An 18,840-nucleotide genomic window follows, 5' to 3' on the forward strand; every position below is an offset into this window, starting at 1 on the left:
GAAAATGATAGCAATAGTTTTATAATAGATGAAGTATAAGTGAATTGTGTTTTTTTAAAAAATACACTGCAAAGCTAATACTTTGGAAATGTTACCATTTTCTTTATGGCTATAGTGTGACCAAATTTAGGATTAAATGACTTTCCATTTTTTGCTATCAGGTTTGAGAACAAAAATCAAGTTCACGGAAGCAAAAATATGATATGAAAGTCAACTTTGCTATACACCGGCAAGTGCATTTGCAGTCGTGGGCTCTGTTTATCAATCAGAGCTTTTTTTTTTTCCCCCCCCTCTAAACATTTTTTTCTGTTTCGAGTTTCGGTATGGGGTTAGGTTGGCAGTGGATAAATTCCAGTCCCCACTCTTGACTCAGGGCATGGAATTATAATGCCATATGGGACAATTACTGTAACAGTTAACCATCAGTGAGCCTGGGGCAAACCATCTACAGCGTTTCCATTGCTTTGATTTCAATTCTGACGTGGAATTCAGCATCTGATAAGGTTTCCAGCACTATTGGACTTTGACTTTCTTCTTCAAAAGTGGGTGAGGTGATAGTGTAGGGTTTTTCTGGTGGTTCTCAACCCCGGCTGCCCATTAGAATCAATGGAGAGCATTTACACCACCGCGTGCCCGTGCTGCATCCCGACCAATTAAATGGGAGTGGGGGGAGAACCCAGACATCAGTAGCTTTTAGAGCTCTCCCAGAGATTCTGCTTGTGTACCAAGATTGAGCACCATTTCACTAGACCCAGCCATCACAGAATCTTTGGGCTATTATAAGAAAATCTTTGGATCAATGAATTAAGGTGGTCCTATTCAGGGAAATGAGTTAGGTCAAGATGTGCCCTGAATAACTACCTACCCAAAAGGCCACCTCAAGGCACCCCTTTGAGGAAAGGCGACTACAGTGAATGCCAGTTAGCAGGTGGACAGTTTCCTGGGTAAAATGCTGGCTTCACTCAGTTTCTCCCTTAAGCTTAAGAAGCATCTGTAATGAGACAAGGACACACCACATGCTGGACAGCCTCACTCTCCAAAACAGCCTTGTCTCTGCTGTGCTGTAAGCTGGGTGGGGATGAACAGAGCTTCTCACGCTCTGGGGACTTCACATTCCGGCCTGGAGTATCTTGCATGGGCCGAGGGAAGGAGTCTGCTCTCCTGGGACGTGGCTCCAGCAGCTCTGAGGGTGGCTCATTCGCCCTGGCTTCTGCAAAGCAACCTGTGAGTGAGAAAAGAGTATGCAATAGGAAACCATGAAGTCTGTCATAAATCCTCAAACAGTTTTTTTTTTTTCTTTTTACCTACAACAGATTGGCTGATCCGCTCAGAAATGGGGCACCTGTTTTGTCAAAGGGCTGGGATGGTGAGGTCTGCTCTATGAACTCTGGACAAACGACCCCCTCTCTGAGCTTCTTTTGTGCCATCTGTTAGAATTCCATATCAGGATTGGTTGTGAAAGAGTATGTGAAAGTGCTTTATTAAAAAACAAAAAGAAAGAAATTAATCGAACCCCATTCAAACTCCGGCTGAGCAGGTTGTGCGCCCTCCTGCTCGTGGGAGAAGGAGCAGTCCTCAGGAAACCAGCAACCCTGTCCGAGAGGTATTTTCCTCTTTCTGCATCATTCATGGCGATTTTGTGAGCCCTTATGACCCATTAAGAAAAAGAAGAAAGGACGAACAACACTAAAATGCTGGTGAGGATGTGGCGAGACCGGAGTATTAGGAGGGACAAACAGACACTGCAGGAAACCCGCCAGTAGCTTACAAAATTCGTACAAAATTCAGCATCTATCTACCTCGCCACCAAGCAGTTCTACTTTTAGGTATTTACACAGGAAGAATGAAAACATATGTCCACAAAAAGATGTGTAGGATGATGTTTTCGTAGTATATTTTTTAAAACCCTAGAAATGTCTCACATATTCATTGTCAGAAGTGTGGTTCAATAAATTTCAATGATATATTCATAAAATGGGATACTACTCCAACAAAAACAAAAAGATACTGATAGATGCAACCACTGGCTGGATCTCCAACATTATATTAAGTGAAGTAAGTCACACAGAAAAGAATAATACAGTATGATTTCATTTGTACGAAGTTTAAAAACTGATCACAGGGGAAAGTGACTTAGAAAGAGACAGAAGAGGACTATGGAGGTGATAGGAATGTTCTGTATCTTGTTTTGGAAGGTGGGGATGTGGGTGCAGACACATACGAAATCTGATCTGGCATAGCATTTAAGATCTGTGCATTTCACTATATGTACATTTTTTATAGTGGTTAATCAAAATTTGTTTTTCTTATTTTTTTAAATTGTGGCAAAATACGCATAACATGACATTTACCATCTTTAACCATTTTTAAGTACACTGTGGTATTAAGTGCATTCTCACTGTTATGCAACCATCACTACCATCCATCTCCAGAATACTGTATATAAATTTTACCTCGGTAAGAAAAGCAAACTAAAAATAATCTCATACAGTGAGCTCCAGTTAAGTTATGACTGAGGTATCCATCTTGTGCATCTGTGAAGCCAACCCTGACACTCAGGGCCGTCTGCTTTTCTACATGGCTCTGAAATGTGTCAAACATTCCTCTGTTGTGGCATCTGTCACGTCTCGTCAGCGTAAGCGTTGATTTCCCTGGTTCTCCCACTGTCCCCTGATCTCCCGATGACAGAGGCGGCTTTCCTCATCCTCGTTTTCCAGGTAAGAAAGGCTTTTATGAGAATGTGCTTAGCCACATGGCCCCCATCCAGAACTTGGCTTGGTACATTTCCAAGGTTTTCTGGAAAAAAATAAATAAATAAAAATATACATATATATATATATGTAAAATATATATATAAATATATATATTATTTTACAGATATAGTTGTGAAAATATATATATATTTATATATAATATATATAAATATATATAAAATATATATATAAATATATGTATATATATTTCCACAACTATATCTGTAAAATGGTTAAAGAAACTGTATGAGAATTTGGAATCCCAAAATGGGGAGCATTTAGTATGAATTCTTGGAACCATTTGCCTCTTTAACATGCGTGCTTTGCCTCTTTTCCTCCTTCTTACTGGAGTAGGCTTATGGATTCCCACACCCTGCCCTGTGACTTAGACACTTTCCTACCTCCTGTGCCCTGTGGGTTCCTGTTCTGCCTTCACATGCTCTATCTAAACAACACCAAAGGGCCTGGGCGACCACTGCAAATATTTCATTTTCCCAGCAGCTCAGAAGCATTGAAACTAAAACTTCACACTTTTCTTCTGAAACTCCAACAATTCCAAGGAATAAAGGGAATGATAAAATAATGGGAGAAATTATCACATGCTACTATTCAAGGAGCTGGCCGCATGACTTTTTAGCTGGGCCACAGACGGTCCTGCAGGCAGCCCCTTCTTCTTCTTAAGCCAGAAAACCAAAAATAGAGTTATATGTGATAAGGGCTTCCATTCCCAGACCGCTAAACAATTTGGACCATTTCAAATTGCACATTCCTGTTTAGACATAATTTTTGTTACATGTTCAGCATTTTATCCTCGGTCTCTAATTTTATGCATTTCCTCCACAATAAGGCTGTCAGCTTACATCAAAGAGAGTGTTTTGCTTAAGGATAAAGAGTCCCTACTTTCAGCCTCCCTCCAGATTTTCATTGTGTTGCCATTGAATTAAATTAGGTTTATGGCATCTCTGTTTTTTTTGTAGCATTTTATCAACACCTTGGTCTTTTGGCTTTCTACTAAATGTTTAAAATAGCAAGTTTAAAATACAATGAAACACTCAAGTAACTGCACCAACTACCAACTATCCCCTTGAACTGATTAAGACACCACTACTGATGACTCTGAACTTGGAGAGGTGGGCAGCACCACCATGCAACAGATGGAAACGTACATTTGCTGCTTGATGGGAAAAATTCTAAATTTGATGCAGGAGAGATTGTTTAAAGATGTCAACACATGATTGTAAAAGTTGAACATGCAAAAGTGAAGACTGCTTAGACATTGAAGGAAATCTCATTTCACAAATGGGAAACTCATTTATTCATTCACGAGCAAATAGACGTTGAGGGACTATTAAATGCCAGGTTCAGTTCTAGGTGCTCTGGGACAGTGAACAGGAGACGAGGCTCTGCTCTAATGGTAATGCATTGCCAGTGGGGACAAAAAGACACTATCGTAATAAATACCTTCAGGTTGGATGAAGGCCCCTGAGGAAAATGAGACTGAGTAATGAGACGGGGGGATGTGTAAGTGATGGGGGATGCTTCTTTAGCTAGGTTAGCCAGGGTCTCTTTTAGCTGTGATCCAAATAATGTGGAAGACATGAGGGGGAGAGGATTCTAGGCAGAGGGGACAGCAAGTACAAAGGTCCTGAGATGGGGATGAGCTTGGGTGTCCGCAGAGAAGAAAGAAGGCTCCTGTGGCTGCAGCCAGAGAGTAAGGAGTTGGAAAAACAAGCAGAGGGCTCTCTTCAACCTCTCCTGCCTTCTCCAACCAAGGGCCCTGAAGACTTTAGTGAAGAACTTAAATTTTATTCTAAGTTCTGAAGAAAGCTGTTGGAGGGCTTTAATCAATAGATTCAGCTGTGTGGGGAACGTCGGGGGCAGATGGGGTCACCAGATTCAGCAAATAAAAATATAGGATGCCAGGTTAAACTTAAATTTCAGGTAAGCAATGAATAATTCCTTAGTATAAGTATGTCTTGTGCAATATTTGAACATATTTATACTAAAAAATGATTTGCTGTTTATGTGAAATTCCAGTCTAACTGGGTGTCTTATATTTAATCTAGCAGCTGAGGCACCTGTGCAGGAGGCTATGGTGGTGGAGCTGAGAACGGAACAGATTGGGGATAGGTTGTGCATGTTGATGAATTGGATTTGAGGGGTGAGAAAAAGAAGAATCAAAGGTGCCTTTACAGAGATGGAGATGGGAGGACTGGGTCCAGTGTGTGTTGTGATACGGACAAGTCTTATTTAAGGATGTGGCAGATGATGTGGTGTGGAGATGTGGAAGTTTGATTTCGAGTGAGCTACAAATCATCTTGGTTTGGTACCCCATCCATTCCCATCTTTTCCAGACTTCTCCTCCACCCTCATCTAGTGTTTCTCTGCTCAAACAGGAGAGAGGAGCAATTTAGACCACAGTGTGATTGAGACGAGCTACTTCCTAAATGAACTTAAACCCCAGCCAAGCTGCTGCTAAGAGAAATGGTGGAGAAAATAATGTTTTTCATAGGAATTGAACTAAAGAATATTTCTGTTTCATTGTGTAACAGATTTCTATGTTCGTCTTTTGCAATGTATCTTTAAGGCTCCATTGATAGACAATGAAACACAACAATTTTTGCAACGAGGTGGTTATGTGGGCAAAGACAGAGAAGATCAACCAGGCTCCAAAGTGTTTTAGTCCCAACATTTTAAAAATCCAATATTATGATTAGACCGCACGGTGGCTGCACTTAAGTATTTTCTGAAATTTTAGACCAAATAAGAAATTCTTTTATTATGAGGGAAAAGTAAGAATATACAAGCACAGTTGCGATATTCCTGATTATAAAGATATATCTCTTTTAAAAATGGACTACGAATATAACTTTTAAAAATAGGCCTTGTGTAAAAAGGTTATTCATCGTGACTTTATTTTTATGTAGTAATGAATTTCTGTAATGAGATCTAAATCTGGTCTTATTCGCATTTAACCATTAGAATAATTGATGATGCTATATATAAAAAAATTGTAAATCGTGTAACAGTATAGTTGGTGAGAGCATACCTGTTGAAGCCACTTTATTAGCTAAGTATTTCGATTACACAAGGTTTGTCTGTAAGGTGGCCTTATATCCAGAGAATGTTTTGCAAAAATAAAAACTGGTTGCATTCCATTTCTTTTCTTTTTTTCCACCCCTCCTAGTAAAATCTCTTAGTAAAGATTTTTACCAAAAATTCACGTTAAAGTATAAACAATTAGTAAAGTTTACTATGTTGCTTTTTCCCAAAGGTACTCACATTTTAGTAGGGGACAAAGTATTGGCTTCAGTCAAATCAGTGTAAGAATCATCTGTATTGTTTGCTACAAAAGCTCGCACCCCACTATCTGCATATGGATTCCAGTTCAGAGATCTGCCTCATGCTGGGCCCAAGAATCTGTATTTTTAACAAATACGCTGTTCATTCTTATGAACTAGCAAATCTGGAAAACACCGGCTTGAATGAAAGGATTAAAGTTGTAATTGTTGAATTACAACTAGATTAAAGATACGAGCGAAGGCACCTTTTGAGAGGCCGGAGGAGAAATCGTTGCACATAAATTATTTTATTAGTTAAATAATTCAGCAAGTTTGTTGCATGTCTTCTAACGGCCATGGCAGTGTCCTGGGCGCTGAGGACACTGTGGACGATGATATGAACAAGTGCCTGAAACAGGTAGGGACATGGAAGGAGGAATGTACAGTTCTGCCTGGAGGTTCAAGACAATTTTCCACGTAGGACTTGGTACTCAAAGTGGGTTATTTGAAACAAGAAAGGGCTGTTCATAGGGTGAGTATTCCAGGAAGGAAACAGGTACAAAGGCCTAGAGGAGGTACAAGAGGTCTTAGGATATTGAGTTTCCACATGGCTGATCTGTAGAGTAGGTTGGAATGAGATGAGCGGCTTATAAAACCAGGAAGGTAGGTTGTGGCGAAGGGCATCACATGCCAGACTCTGTCATGAGGAACGAGGAAATGGAGGGGAGAGAGAATTGTAGTTGTTTTTGGAGAGATAACTGGAACTGGAACAGTAGTGTGCAGGGTGGAGAGTGGGTGGTGGTGGTGGTGGTGGTGATGTGTGTGTGTGTGTGTGTGTGTGTGTGTGTGTGTGTGTGTGTGTGTGTGTTGTGAGAGAGAGAGAGCAAGAGAGAAACAGAATAGTAATGGAAAAGCAAAAATAAAAGAAGGCCAGGCAGGAGAGATTTTAGCGAGGTCCTGGAGTGGGTGGAGAAGAGGACTGAGATTATTCGGGCACTAACTCAGAGGGGGATGGGGGGGCACTGAAAGTGTCCTCAGGAGGCCAGCCTTGCTGCTCCTTTTATAAAAGCATGTTATATACTTAACATGAAATATACTGAGATGACCCCATACTTTAGGATGCAAATGCTCCCTTAAAATGAGAGTGAAGAAGAAAAAAAGAGAAAGTTCTTATTTCCTAGTGTGAGAGGTGTTCGGTTCCTTTGGCGCTCAGGGTGTGATAATGTGGGTGGGTCAGGACCTATCAGCTGCTGTGACCAGGGGCTTTGGTTAGACCACAGCCCTTCCGGCCATCTGTGTGCGCTCAGTGACCAGCCCAAGCTCTGGAACCTCTCCTGCAGACCTCCATTTCCAGGATTTTTGTGGGAATCCAGACAAAGTCATCATGGTGTCTGTATTCCTTGTGCCTCCTTTCTGCCAGCCACATTCTCCCCTTCCAGATGTGAGAAAATACTATATTGAATAAAATCTAGTAGACTTACCTGCCTGGTAAAATAAGGAAGAGCAAGGAAGTTGCTATTCTCTTAACTCCCTGTCCCTGTTCATTTTGTTTTTAACAGTGGAGCCAAGTTTCAAATGCAGAAAAGATGAACAATGCTAATGAATGGTTTCAAGTGGGATTCAGGGCCAGCTAAACTTGAAATTGGCTCTTAGCCATCAGCTTGTGTGCCTGAGGTTTCACCTGCTTTGAATTAGGATAATTTAATAAAGTCTGATTAGACTGGGAGAGTACAAATGAGTTTGTTAATCAGAGGAAAAAGTTGCATTTTATGCTTATCATATTAACCATGAGTTGACGACTAAGGCCACACTCTTTCCTAAAGCCAATCCATTATCTGTTCTTCCTCTTGAAAATGTGTCTTCTTATTTCGGTTTCCGTCTCTCTGTGTTGCAGCCGTCTAATCTTTCTGGCATTCCAGAATTGGGTGCCGCCTGTTTTCCGTGTTGCAACTCTTACTGTTCTTCGCCGGACCTTTCATGAACTCACGCACCGTAATTCCGGATATCCTCAAGCCTCTGATGCCCAAGCTTAATCACATTAACTTAGTTTGTTTAAATATAGCTTATTAAATCCATATTCTTTGAAAATTGATACTGCCGTGAAATAAGAACCAAACCCTGAAGTATATGAGGTTCTGGACTAAGATCTTGAAGTCTGGGATTCTGTTTTTCAACTTTGTCACAATCCACGTTGCTGGACCTTGAGCATTACTGTCTTGTCTGTGAAATAAGGAGGTTGGACTAGTTAATCCATGGTTCTGGGACATTCACAGGCATAAGAATCTCCTGAGAGTTTTCTGAAACCCAGAACTGCTGGCTCCACAGGAAGAGAGTCTGATTCCGCAAGTCGGGTGGGGCCTAAGAATTTGCATTTCTAACCAGTTCCCAGAAGATGCTGAGGTTGCTGGTCTAGATGACTTCTTCAATCTTCTCCAGCTCAAAAAATTTGATTTTGCATTCTTCTGTAAAGCATCGAGAGGGGACTTATAACACTTCCTACACAGATGTTCGTACCTGCCCCTTTCTGCCCTCAGCTTTCGCCAGTGTATTCTGGAATCACTCCTTGGTCCTGCAACCTTCCTCCAGCCTCACCCCTGTGCTCCTGTTTCTTTGTTCCAACAGCTCACTCCACCCACTAAGGAACCCTCTACCTGTCGGCATCTGCAGGCCAGGTCACGTCCCACTCACAATGTGGAGCCATCATGGGATGGACAGTGGTGGACGGCCATCCTCACTTTCGCTGTGAAGTCTGAAGTGTGGGCTCTTGTTTTTCTTTTCCTGGAGTACCCCCTGACCAGCAAACGGTGCTTACCTAAGAGCGTACACACATACGTCCCAATGCTGGCTCCATCATTTACTGCCTCTGACACCTCTGAAAAGTTGCTTTACCTCCCTCGGCCTCAACTTTCTCATCTGTTAAAAGGGATAATAATAATATCTAAAGGATTAAATGAAACAATCCATGTTAAGTAGTATTAAATAGGTGTTACCTTTTATCAGCTGCTATCAGGGCTATGGTTGAATCGTTAAGCAAACTCAGCATGGATTAGAGATGGTGATAGTACAATCACCCTACATAAGTTATGCACCAGGCTTTTCAAATACTACTCACTTTCACCATTAAATGGGGAAAAAAGATACATCTGCTTCTTACCCAAGTCCATTAAAACTTACTTTAATCATAATTAAATTCTCCCTACTTAAAAAGAACATGAGGCAGCACTGCCAAATAAAATGACAAGGATAAAACAACAGAGAATATGATTTCTAAAGTAAAAGAATGGATATTCGACAAGCATATGCTTACTGTACTTCACAAGCTCTAAGACATGCGTGTTTTTACATTTTAATACCTCTGCGATCACAGTTAATGTCATCTTAATATTTCAAAGTGTAGCTATTCTTTTCCCTTTTTTTCACAGTATATAAGATAATGGCATAAAAATCAGTGTATCTTAGATTTGAGAAAATACAGAACTTTGAGTAAGTCAATTTGGTAATTCCACTTTATGGTAAATTATTTCTTGTGTTAGTCCCATTTGTTGACTAAGGCTTCAGAAAAAAAAATTATCAAGTTGATAATTGGTTAAAGAAGTACTGGTTTTAAAGAAACATTTATTTTGCTTTTTGCAGGGAGAAAGAGGGAATGCTGGAGAGAAATATTGGATGTGTTCAATATTAATGTGCTTTCGCTATCAGTAAACTAGAACTTATGAGGTTGCGTTTCTCATTGTAGGTGATTAAAGAGTCCTATTTTCTTATTTAAAAATAGTGCTTCTGAGGCTGAACCTTCTACTTTTTCTAGACTTTGTCAGAATCTTTCGGATGACTTCGAAAGACTTGTGCCTGATTGCCAAACCTGACACCACTCTGGAAGGGTGTCTACAAAATGTAGATGATAGTGCAGTGGAGACACGTATTTATATCTGCAGGCAGGCTGTGTAGACTGTCACAGTGGAACAGTTGTTCTAGATGGCTGTCCTGTGTTTCATGATGATTCTCGAGCACCAGATGTTAAGGAAGATATAAATCCCTCATCATGTACGAATGTCACAGTGTCCCTACTCCCAAGAGAAGAGCACAGACTGCCCTCCAGCTGGCTGTGTTCTATTCTAGAAAGGTGGGAATGCTAACACTGCTCTTTAGACTGTGCAGAATAATTAAATGCTGCCTCAGACAGTGCGTGTGCGTGTGGCATCAGACAGAAAAATAAAAAATCAGGTTTCTGTCAATTTGGAGTATGACTGAGGTCAGGGAGAGTTATGATTTTGAAACTCTTCTTAAAAAGTTTGTACATACTGATACGCTAATAATATTTTGTGGAACTTGAAGTTGAGGGAGTGAGGAAGGGGAAGCTGGTGCTAATGAGCTGGAAATAGAAGCTAAAGACAGAAGGAAAGAAAGAGTTCCCTAAATATGCACACTCTGGGTAGCTATCCTCTATTAGCACGAGGACATAATGTGCTCGCTCCTCGAGGAGAGGCCATGCCTTACAGATGTAGGAACACACCTCCAGGGTCTCTCTTTTAATTCATTCGACAAGTGACGTAGTCACAGATTCACAGATGCATAGAATTTGAGCTGGAAGAGACAGATATTTTGTTCGACCCAGTTGTTTTACAAGTGAGGAAAATACATAGGCCCAGAAAAAGCTAAGGGATATATTTGGGCTAGTCAGTGGTAGGTTGTAATAGATTCCTTCAAATTTTCTGAAGTTCCATGTTTGTCAGACACGACTATGTAAATAAGACTAATTTAAACTAAATTACCCGTTGTATTAGTAGTTATCTGGGTTTCAATAGGAACCACTTCTGGCTAGCTTAAGCGAAAATGGAGAATTATTGAAAGAAAGCTGAGATATTGCACAAACTTGCCCAGAATTGAAGGAAGAGCCGAGCAAGCAAAACTGCAGTGGGAAGGAGCCTGAGTGTGCTGGGGACAGCAGCAGCTCACAGGTCTCCTGCCGCCGATGCCGGCTCAGCTCAGCCCACTCGCCGCTCTGTCTCCGATCCTATGCACGTCTGCGACCTCACCTTGAGCGTGATCTGCTCGTGCAGGCCTTGCTGACCACCCCCCCACCCCTCCCTCTCCCGTTACCCTGCTTTTTCTTCATTGCACTTAACATTGCACTTAACACTTAAACGTTTTCTATTCGTTTACCCGTGGAGATTAAAAAATACTTGTGCCCAGACCTAACCCCCAGAAACTGTGATTTAACCGGTCTGGGGTAGAGCTGGAATACATGTATTTTTCTTAAAAAAAATAAAACCCGGGTTGTTCTACTATGCAGCCACGGTTAAGAATCATGGCCTCGTAAATTGCCAGAACAAAAGCAGAACGTACTGCTAGAACCATTACAGCGGGAAATAGATTTGAAAGAATTAAGAATGACAAATCTAAAAGCATTAAGGAATCGTAAGGCATTTGTAGCTAAGGACACTGAAGTGATCTTGAAGAGCCCTCCCAGATTGAGTGTTTGCTCCATACTGTGGATGTGGTGGCTCTTCTAGTGGCCCTGTGGGGTAGTGGCAATATCCTTATTTTCTAAATGAGTCAACTGAGGCAGAGGGACTAAGTGACTTCCCAAGGTTGACCAGTAGCTCGGGATTCAAAGTCAACACAACTATTGGGCTGAGTGTGCCGCGTTCTGAGCAACAATCACAGGTTCCCTCGTGGGCCGTGCAGGGGCTGTGGTGAGAATCCCCCACAGTCTGGAGGTTAAAATGAGGGGAAGTGATTTTAATGGTAACAGGTGACATTGGCGAGTCATCCCTGACAAGAAGGACTGTTGAATGTTGGGATATGTTACCAAGAGAGAACACAATTTTAGCAAAAATGATAACAAGAAAGAGGATCTCGGTTATTGCAAGAAAAGTAGAATTTGCTGGGCGTTCATGGCTAATTAACAGAAATGTGAAGATGTGTATGAGAGACTGAACCTCAAAGCAGTTTAGTTAAGACAGAAGAAAGAAATAGAGGAGGGGAGAATGAAATTTGATTTTTGTCTTTTTAGGGAATTGAGATATAATTTACTGTTTGCACTTTTAGAGTTTTGGTGAGAAGAATGAGAAACATAAATCTGAGTGATCTGTTAATAAAGCACTTTTCATACAAATAATAGAATGGAATAGGCTCCACGGAGGAGACCAGAAAGCTCCGCCTCTGTCAGGGTGATTTGTGAACAAATTGCTTTTAACTGGGAGGGATGGACGACAGGCCTCTGTGGGTTCTTGAAGAAAGAATCTAATCCTTTTGGGTTTAACCATTAGGCAAATTTAGCTTCCTGGTTTCAGAAAGAGAAAACACACCCACAAAAAGAAAAACCCAGGCCCGTGGGAACAAATAACTTCCTCCTCCTGGGCTGCTTGAAAACCTTAATCTGCCTGTCCTGAATCCCTTCCTGTCAGTGTGAGTCGGGCTGGGGAGGCATCCAAGAGGCAAAGGGCTAATGGGGAGAGAGAATGCGCCAGTTCACACAAGTAACTGAAAGCTCACTGGCCGAGGTGTAAGGCTTGGAACATGGCTCTGAAGGCGAAGAAGCTGGTTAGAGGCAGCTTTATAGTTCTGTGTACACCTGGGAAGAGAAAAGGCCTGGGGAACTGTGTCGTGTCCCCCACTCTTTACTCCTCGGCCTCCTTTGTCCTTCAATCTAAAACCTCTTGAGACCGAAAAATAGAATTCTTCATTTTTTTACTCACTGGGTGACACAATCAGAGAAAAAAGTCAAAGCTAATTGAAGAAGAAATATCCACAAATACAGAATTCATTTTTCTGCCAAATATGTGAGTGTGGGCTGTAAATACGGTGAAATGGTTTAGCAGATTAATTTAGGGGAGCCTAGTATGAGTGGGGGAAATGTCTGAAATCCGGGCTACTTAAATTTCAGTAAAGCCAAAGGAGGGCCGGAATTGAGGCAGAGATGTGTGTTCATTAGAAATTCTCTGAGGTGCTTTAGTTGTTTGTGAAATCAATACTCATAAAGATTCCTTAGCGATTTTTATTTAAAAATTTTGTTTGTGCACAAGGTCGCGTGAACCTTTCTTCACTTAAGTAGGATAATATCACTATAATCTGGCTCCCCTTGTTTTGGGGGACAGGGATGGAAAACAGGAAGTAAGACATTGTTCACTTGTTTTGGGTGAAGTATTTAACACATGCTATTTCATTTAATCCCCACAGTAACCCTTGAAGGAGGAGTATTATCTACATTCAACAGATGAGTAAAATGAAATAACTGGCTGATGTTTATATGGCTATTAATAAATGGAAGAAACAAATCGGAGCCAAATTTCCTCATCCTGAAGTCTTTTGCTACTTCATTTTGGGAAAATTATTTTTTAAAATAGTGATGTTCAGCCCAAATTCTTTGAACGATCACAAATTCTCAGTTAACGGGGGCATTTGATTTTTGTCATGGTCTAGATATGTCTGAAACTAAAACAATTTTGGGAACTAACATTTACTGATCATCTATTATAAGCCAAATAGATCGTGGCTATTAAAACAATGGGTTCTACGTATAGAATGGCTTCTGGCTGCAAACTATAGTCCATGAGATTTCTAGGTTCAACTTTAATTCAACAAATGGTGTTTTATTGCTGACCTGGTAACTGGGTGGTGGTTGCTTTTATGTTTTGGCATGGAAGCAGGGTGGTCTACAAAGAGGCAGACTAGCCAGTGCCTGCCCTCCAGGAGTTTCCAGTCACATCGACAGACAATTCCAAAGTTACTTAACGACATGAAACAGTGCTGCGAGAGAAGTGCTGGGGCTTGTGGCTAAGTTCCAAATTGACTGTAGGGAGAAGAAAGCAGAGCGGGAGAAGGATGTAGGCTGGAGGGGACCAGGCAAGACCGGGTGTGAGTTAGGCTATGGAGGTTAGGTAAGATTTGCCTAAGTGGGGAAGAGCCAAGACACAAAGGCAGAATGATGCTGCCATGTTGATAAATACAGCTATCTGTTTACGACAGTGTTATCATTGGGGGCGATTTGAACTTCGGTATCGCCTCAGAGGCATGGTGGGGGGATAACGATGCAGAAGTGTAGCTTTTTTCCTCAGTTCTTCTCCACTGACTCAGCTAAGAATCACAGGTTAGTGAGATTTAGAAAAGATTTATTAAAAATATATTTTAGAAAAACAGAGTGTGCTGCAAGGGCAGAAAGGGGTTTTAGCGAAGAGGGCTGTAACCCCCAAGAAGTGGGAAAGTCTGTCTTATATTTGGGCCATGATGGGTGGTTACAAAGGCGTTCCTAGGTGATTGGCACGTGAGGTCATTTTGATTGACACTTGGCTGCTACATAACTCTTGGCCTGTAGCATGCGCTTACCCAGAATTCAGTCTGTTATAATTTGATTCATGAACTTCCAGGTAGAAACATGGTATTATGATGGTATAATGAGGCTGAGGCTGTGGGCAGGTTAAGGTAGTACCTTCTGCACACCCGTCTGTGGCCGTATTAAACCAGCTATATATAGGTTATGGCCCTCCTCTCCTTTGTCTCTGGGATGCAGGACAGATTCTCTAACTACCAATAGGGTGTTCTCTGGGTGGTCTCTAGGCTGGGCTCTATTCCTGTGTTCTCCCGTCACCCATGTCCGACTAGCTACCTAACAACAGAAGCTGTTTGTCTGGAGTAACACAGGCGATGACAAGGTGCATTGGAACCAGGCTGTGAGGGGCTGTGAGGGGCAAGTTGAATATCTGAGATTTTATCCTATTGACAAGAGCAGTGGCATTGGTAGCAATAGAGATGATTGAATAATTGTAATAATAATAATATCTAAGATTTATGGAGCATTTATTCTACTGGGCACTCTATTCAACAAACAAATATTTATAGAGCCTGTATAAGTGCCAAGCACCACTCTTTGTGCTGGCACTGCAACAGTGTACAGAACTGACAAAAATCTCTGCTCTCACTGGGCCTCCATTCATGTGAGGAGAGATGGACAGATGAGGAAACAGGTCTTGTAATCTCCTGAAATCTAAATTTTTATAATAATGCTGTGAAGGAACTTATAGAGAAAAAAGCAGAAAGGATGAGTGAATGGACCATACGGTTTTAAAGCTCGGTTCTTTGTATAGGCATTAACTTATTTAATCAGGTAAATAACAAAAGTCAATCTTTGAATAATTTTGAATATAAAGTGACGTGATGAAAATGTAATTCATGAAGTTGAGCAATGAGTCGGGGAAGGACTGATTGATGCTGTAGGGACCAGTGAGGAGGCATAGGAGGCAGCCACAATCAGAATAATTATATCTAAAATGGACTTTTTAGTAATTAATACCATGTAGGGTTTAGTAAAGAAAGAAGACTTATTCAGGGGGGAAAAAAAAACTACATCAGAATACACTGTTTATCTGGTCCATGCCTTTTCGTAAGCCTAGAAACCAAGAGCTGTAAGACTGACAGGGTGTGATGGAGAGTTGATTCTAATGAATTGCAATATGGAGGTCACAAAGGTGATAGTGGTTTTGACCCTGAATTAACTAGGATGGTGAGAAAAATGAGAAATTTTCACTAAAAAAAAAAAAATGGAAATTCAACAGAATATCTGTCATGCTGCTTAAGTGATTTAAAATTTTCTGAAAGTAATTGGACATTCTTTACAATATTAGTACTTGCCAGAACCAGTGGTTTCTCCTCACGGCAGTACAGGCAAAATGAAATGTAAAGATAGTGGGTTCCCAGTGCCAGGCAACCTCGTTTCTCGTCCCTCCCCCCACCTCATCCCCCAGCGTGCACCTGGGCAGCGACTCCACCCTTTGCTGTCTTTCTGCCTCACTGCTCAAGCCGGTAGCACGCACTTGCTCTGTCCTAACTGGCTGTCGGTTTTTGCTCACTTTTTAAAATTATGGGCTGACAGGTTCCCAAACATTCTTAATTCACAGCACCTCGAGTAGCTCAGTAATTTTTTCATGACAATCCTAGAGCAGTAGAAACATCAAAGAGTTCCATTCACTAGGTAGTTAGGTTCAAACAACTTAAAATACCTATTTGTCATAACAACTTAGTACCATTTGAAAAGATAACGCACATACATTGAAAGCAAAATAGTTGCGTGTTATTCTTAAATGACCATGACTGTGCACTAATGTGATGTGTATACCTGTGCCACACAACTTCTCAGTTCTTAGAATCGTATTTGGATACCACCGTCCTCACTTTCTGTTCCATATTTATCTTCATATGATACTTGCTTGCTTTTTATCACAGTGACTATAGAAAATTTGGTTTCGTACATGTATGAGGTTGTTGAAAGGAATACAGCATGACGTAATGTTAAAGCTGAACTACCTCGAGTTGGTAGTTCTCATAGTGTCTGATAGATTCATTGTGTTTCCCTTGAAATTTGGAAATATCCTCAAACACCCCTGTGAGTTTGCTGTGGTGCCTTGGGTCCCTTGGCCCACAGTTTGGGAATTATTGTGCAGGCCTGTTCGCTACCATCTCTGTTTCTTCTCCTTAATCTTGGCCATACCCATTTTAAGAAACTTTGGACACAGTCATGTCCTCCAGTTTTCTCATTTTTTTGTTTAAACTCCTGGAGTAAGTTTAAATTGACTCTCTCCAGTCCATTTTTTGCATCTTACACTAACTTGGTAAGTCACTGTTTTATCTTCAATCTTAGTCCAAAGAATGGTCTCCAATTCTCATTCTACCTTAAGGCTTTTGCATTTAAAATCTTGGCCCTGTGACCTCTGGTTTTCCAGGTTAGAATCACTGCCTGGCTTTTAACCATCTTACTTTACCACAAGCTCGCGTGGGTGCCAGGCAGTGGGGAAGAAGGACTTGCTATGCTGTACGTCCCTCGAATGCATTTAAACCCCACTACCACCCCATGGAGATGAGCGCTGTTATTACCCCATTCATGTCTGAGGAGACTGAGACTGGTTATAACTTAGAGGCATCACAGAAGGACAGAAATATCAACTCCAGGTGTTGCTTGTCTCCCAGTTAATGGGAATGTCAAAGAGCCCAGTCTGGGTGGCAGTGACTGGTATAAATAGGTCGCACGTTGTGTTTGGTTTTTAATTTTACAACTGTATTTTGTAAAAGTAAAACATGGTAGCTTATTGTAGGTATTTTGGCAATAGAGGAGAAAAATAAAAACTGACTCACCTTAGAAGCATACAAGTGTTTTTATTTTAATTTTGATCTAATTTGCTTTTAATATTTCTTTCCAAACTTTCTACAAATGTAATCATAATGTATATAAAGCTTTTCATCTTGCTTTTTTTTAAAAAAAATTACATTATAAACGTTTTTTACTTTTATAGTTCTTTTAGACAACCTCAAAATATTGATTCTTATCACTTTCAAGGTGTGTTACACATAATTTAAAAACCAAAACAACTAAAAGCTTTAACATAAAACAGCAGACTCATGCCCTACCTTGCTAGCTCCCCTGACCCAGTTTTATTCACCAGATCCAACCATTTTCTTATCCTCAAGTTCAACAGCTCTGCAGTAGTCCCTTGAGTGGCACCATACAGTTTATGTACCTGCTACCATCCTATTTTTGCTAACTGACTTAAGGAACTATTGGTTCAGAGTGGTTAGTTCTGCAGGATTATTAATTGCTGATAAAATCCTGTTCCCTATGCAAATATTTATGTTTAACTTCAGGGTTGCATTATCAAATGTACTTTGCCCTGCCATTTTTTACCTTGATTTAATGGTACCTTGCATTTATCATAAGTGGCTACAGGCATACCGTTAGGAATAATAACTTTATTATTAAGCATTAATAGATGGCTTGGCTCTTACCGCTTATTTTCTCAAGCTAAAATTGTAGAAGTTTGGGAATTAGACCAAGAAGATTTAATGAAATTCTATTGTATTTTGCTTCATAATTATTAAGTCAGAGCAGGCAAGAGCCCAACCTTGATAAAGAATATTGAATGTTAAGAAGGAGCATATTGATTGGATGTGTGCAGCTTTTCTCAGCAGAAATATTTTAAGGCAATAGTATTTTCCGAATTGAGGATCTGTTTTCTGAAATATCAACTCAAAAGTATGTGGACTATTCTGTCACAATACACTTAAAAAAATTAATAGACTTTATTTTTTAATAACAGTGTTAGGTTTACAGAAAAGTTGAGTGGAAAGTACAGAGAGTTTCCCATATAGCACTCACCACCCCCATTTAACTTTCCCCCTAATTACTAACATTTTGCATTATTAGTGTGGTACATGTGTTACAATCGACGAGCCAATATTGATACACTAATTATTAACTAAAGTTCAGAGTTTTCATTAGGGTTCACTTTTTGTGTTGTACCTTGTGCAGTTTTGACAAATGTATAGTGAATGTATCCACCATTACAGTATCATACAGAATAACTCACTGCCCTAAAAATCCCCTGTGCTCCACCTGTTCATCCCTGCCTTCCTCTCTCCTCTTGAATTCCTGACAGCCACTTTTTCCTGTCTCCAACCTGATGCCTTTTCCAGAATGTCATATAGTAGAATCATATAGTATGTAGCCTTTTCAAATGGGCTTCTTTTACTTGCCAATATGCATTTAAGGTTCCTCTATGTCCTTCTGTGGTTTGATAACTCATTTCTTTTTAGTGCAGAATAACATTCCATTGTCTGGATGTACTGCAGTTTATTTATCCGTTCACTTACTGAAAGACTTGTTGGTTGCTTCCAACAAGTTTTGGCAGTTATGAATAAAGCTGCTATAAATACCTATATTCAGGTTTTGTATGAACTTAAGTTTTTAATTCATTTGGGTAAATACCAAGGAGTACAAATTACATGTTAAGAGTATGTTTACTTTTGTAAGAAACTGCCTA

At 40.5% G+C, this 18,840-nt stretch overlaps 1 protein-coding gene across 6 annotated transcripts in view; it reads left to right on the forward strand.

The window, feature by feature from the left end:
- LYN (LYN proto-oncogene, Src family tyrosine kinase) overlaps nt 1–18,840 on the forward strand; it is a 118,433-nt gene that overhangs the window by 20,920 nt on the left and 78,673 nt on the right. The window lies entirely within an intron of this gene.

Source organism: Pteropus vampyrus, unplaced genomic scaffold (genome assembly GCF_000151845.1).
Source record: "Pteropus vampyrus isolate Shadow unplaced genomic scaffold, Pvam_2.0 Scaffold45, whole genome shotgun sequence".
NCBI classification, from domain to species: Eukaryota; Metazoa; Chordata; class Mammalia; order Chiroptera; family Pteropodidae; genus Pteropus; species Pteropus vampyrus.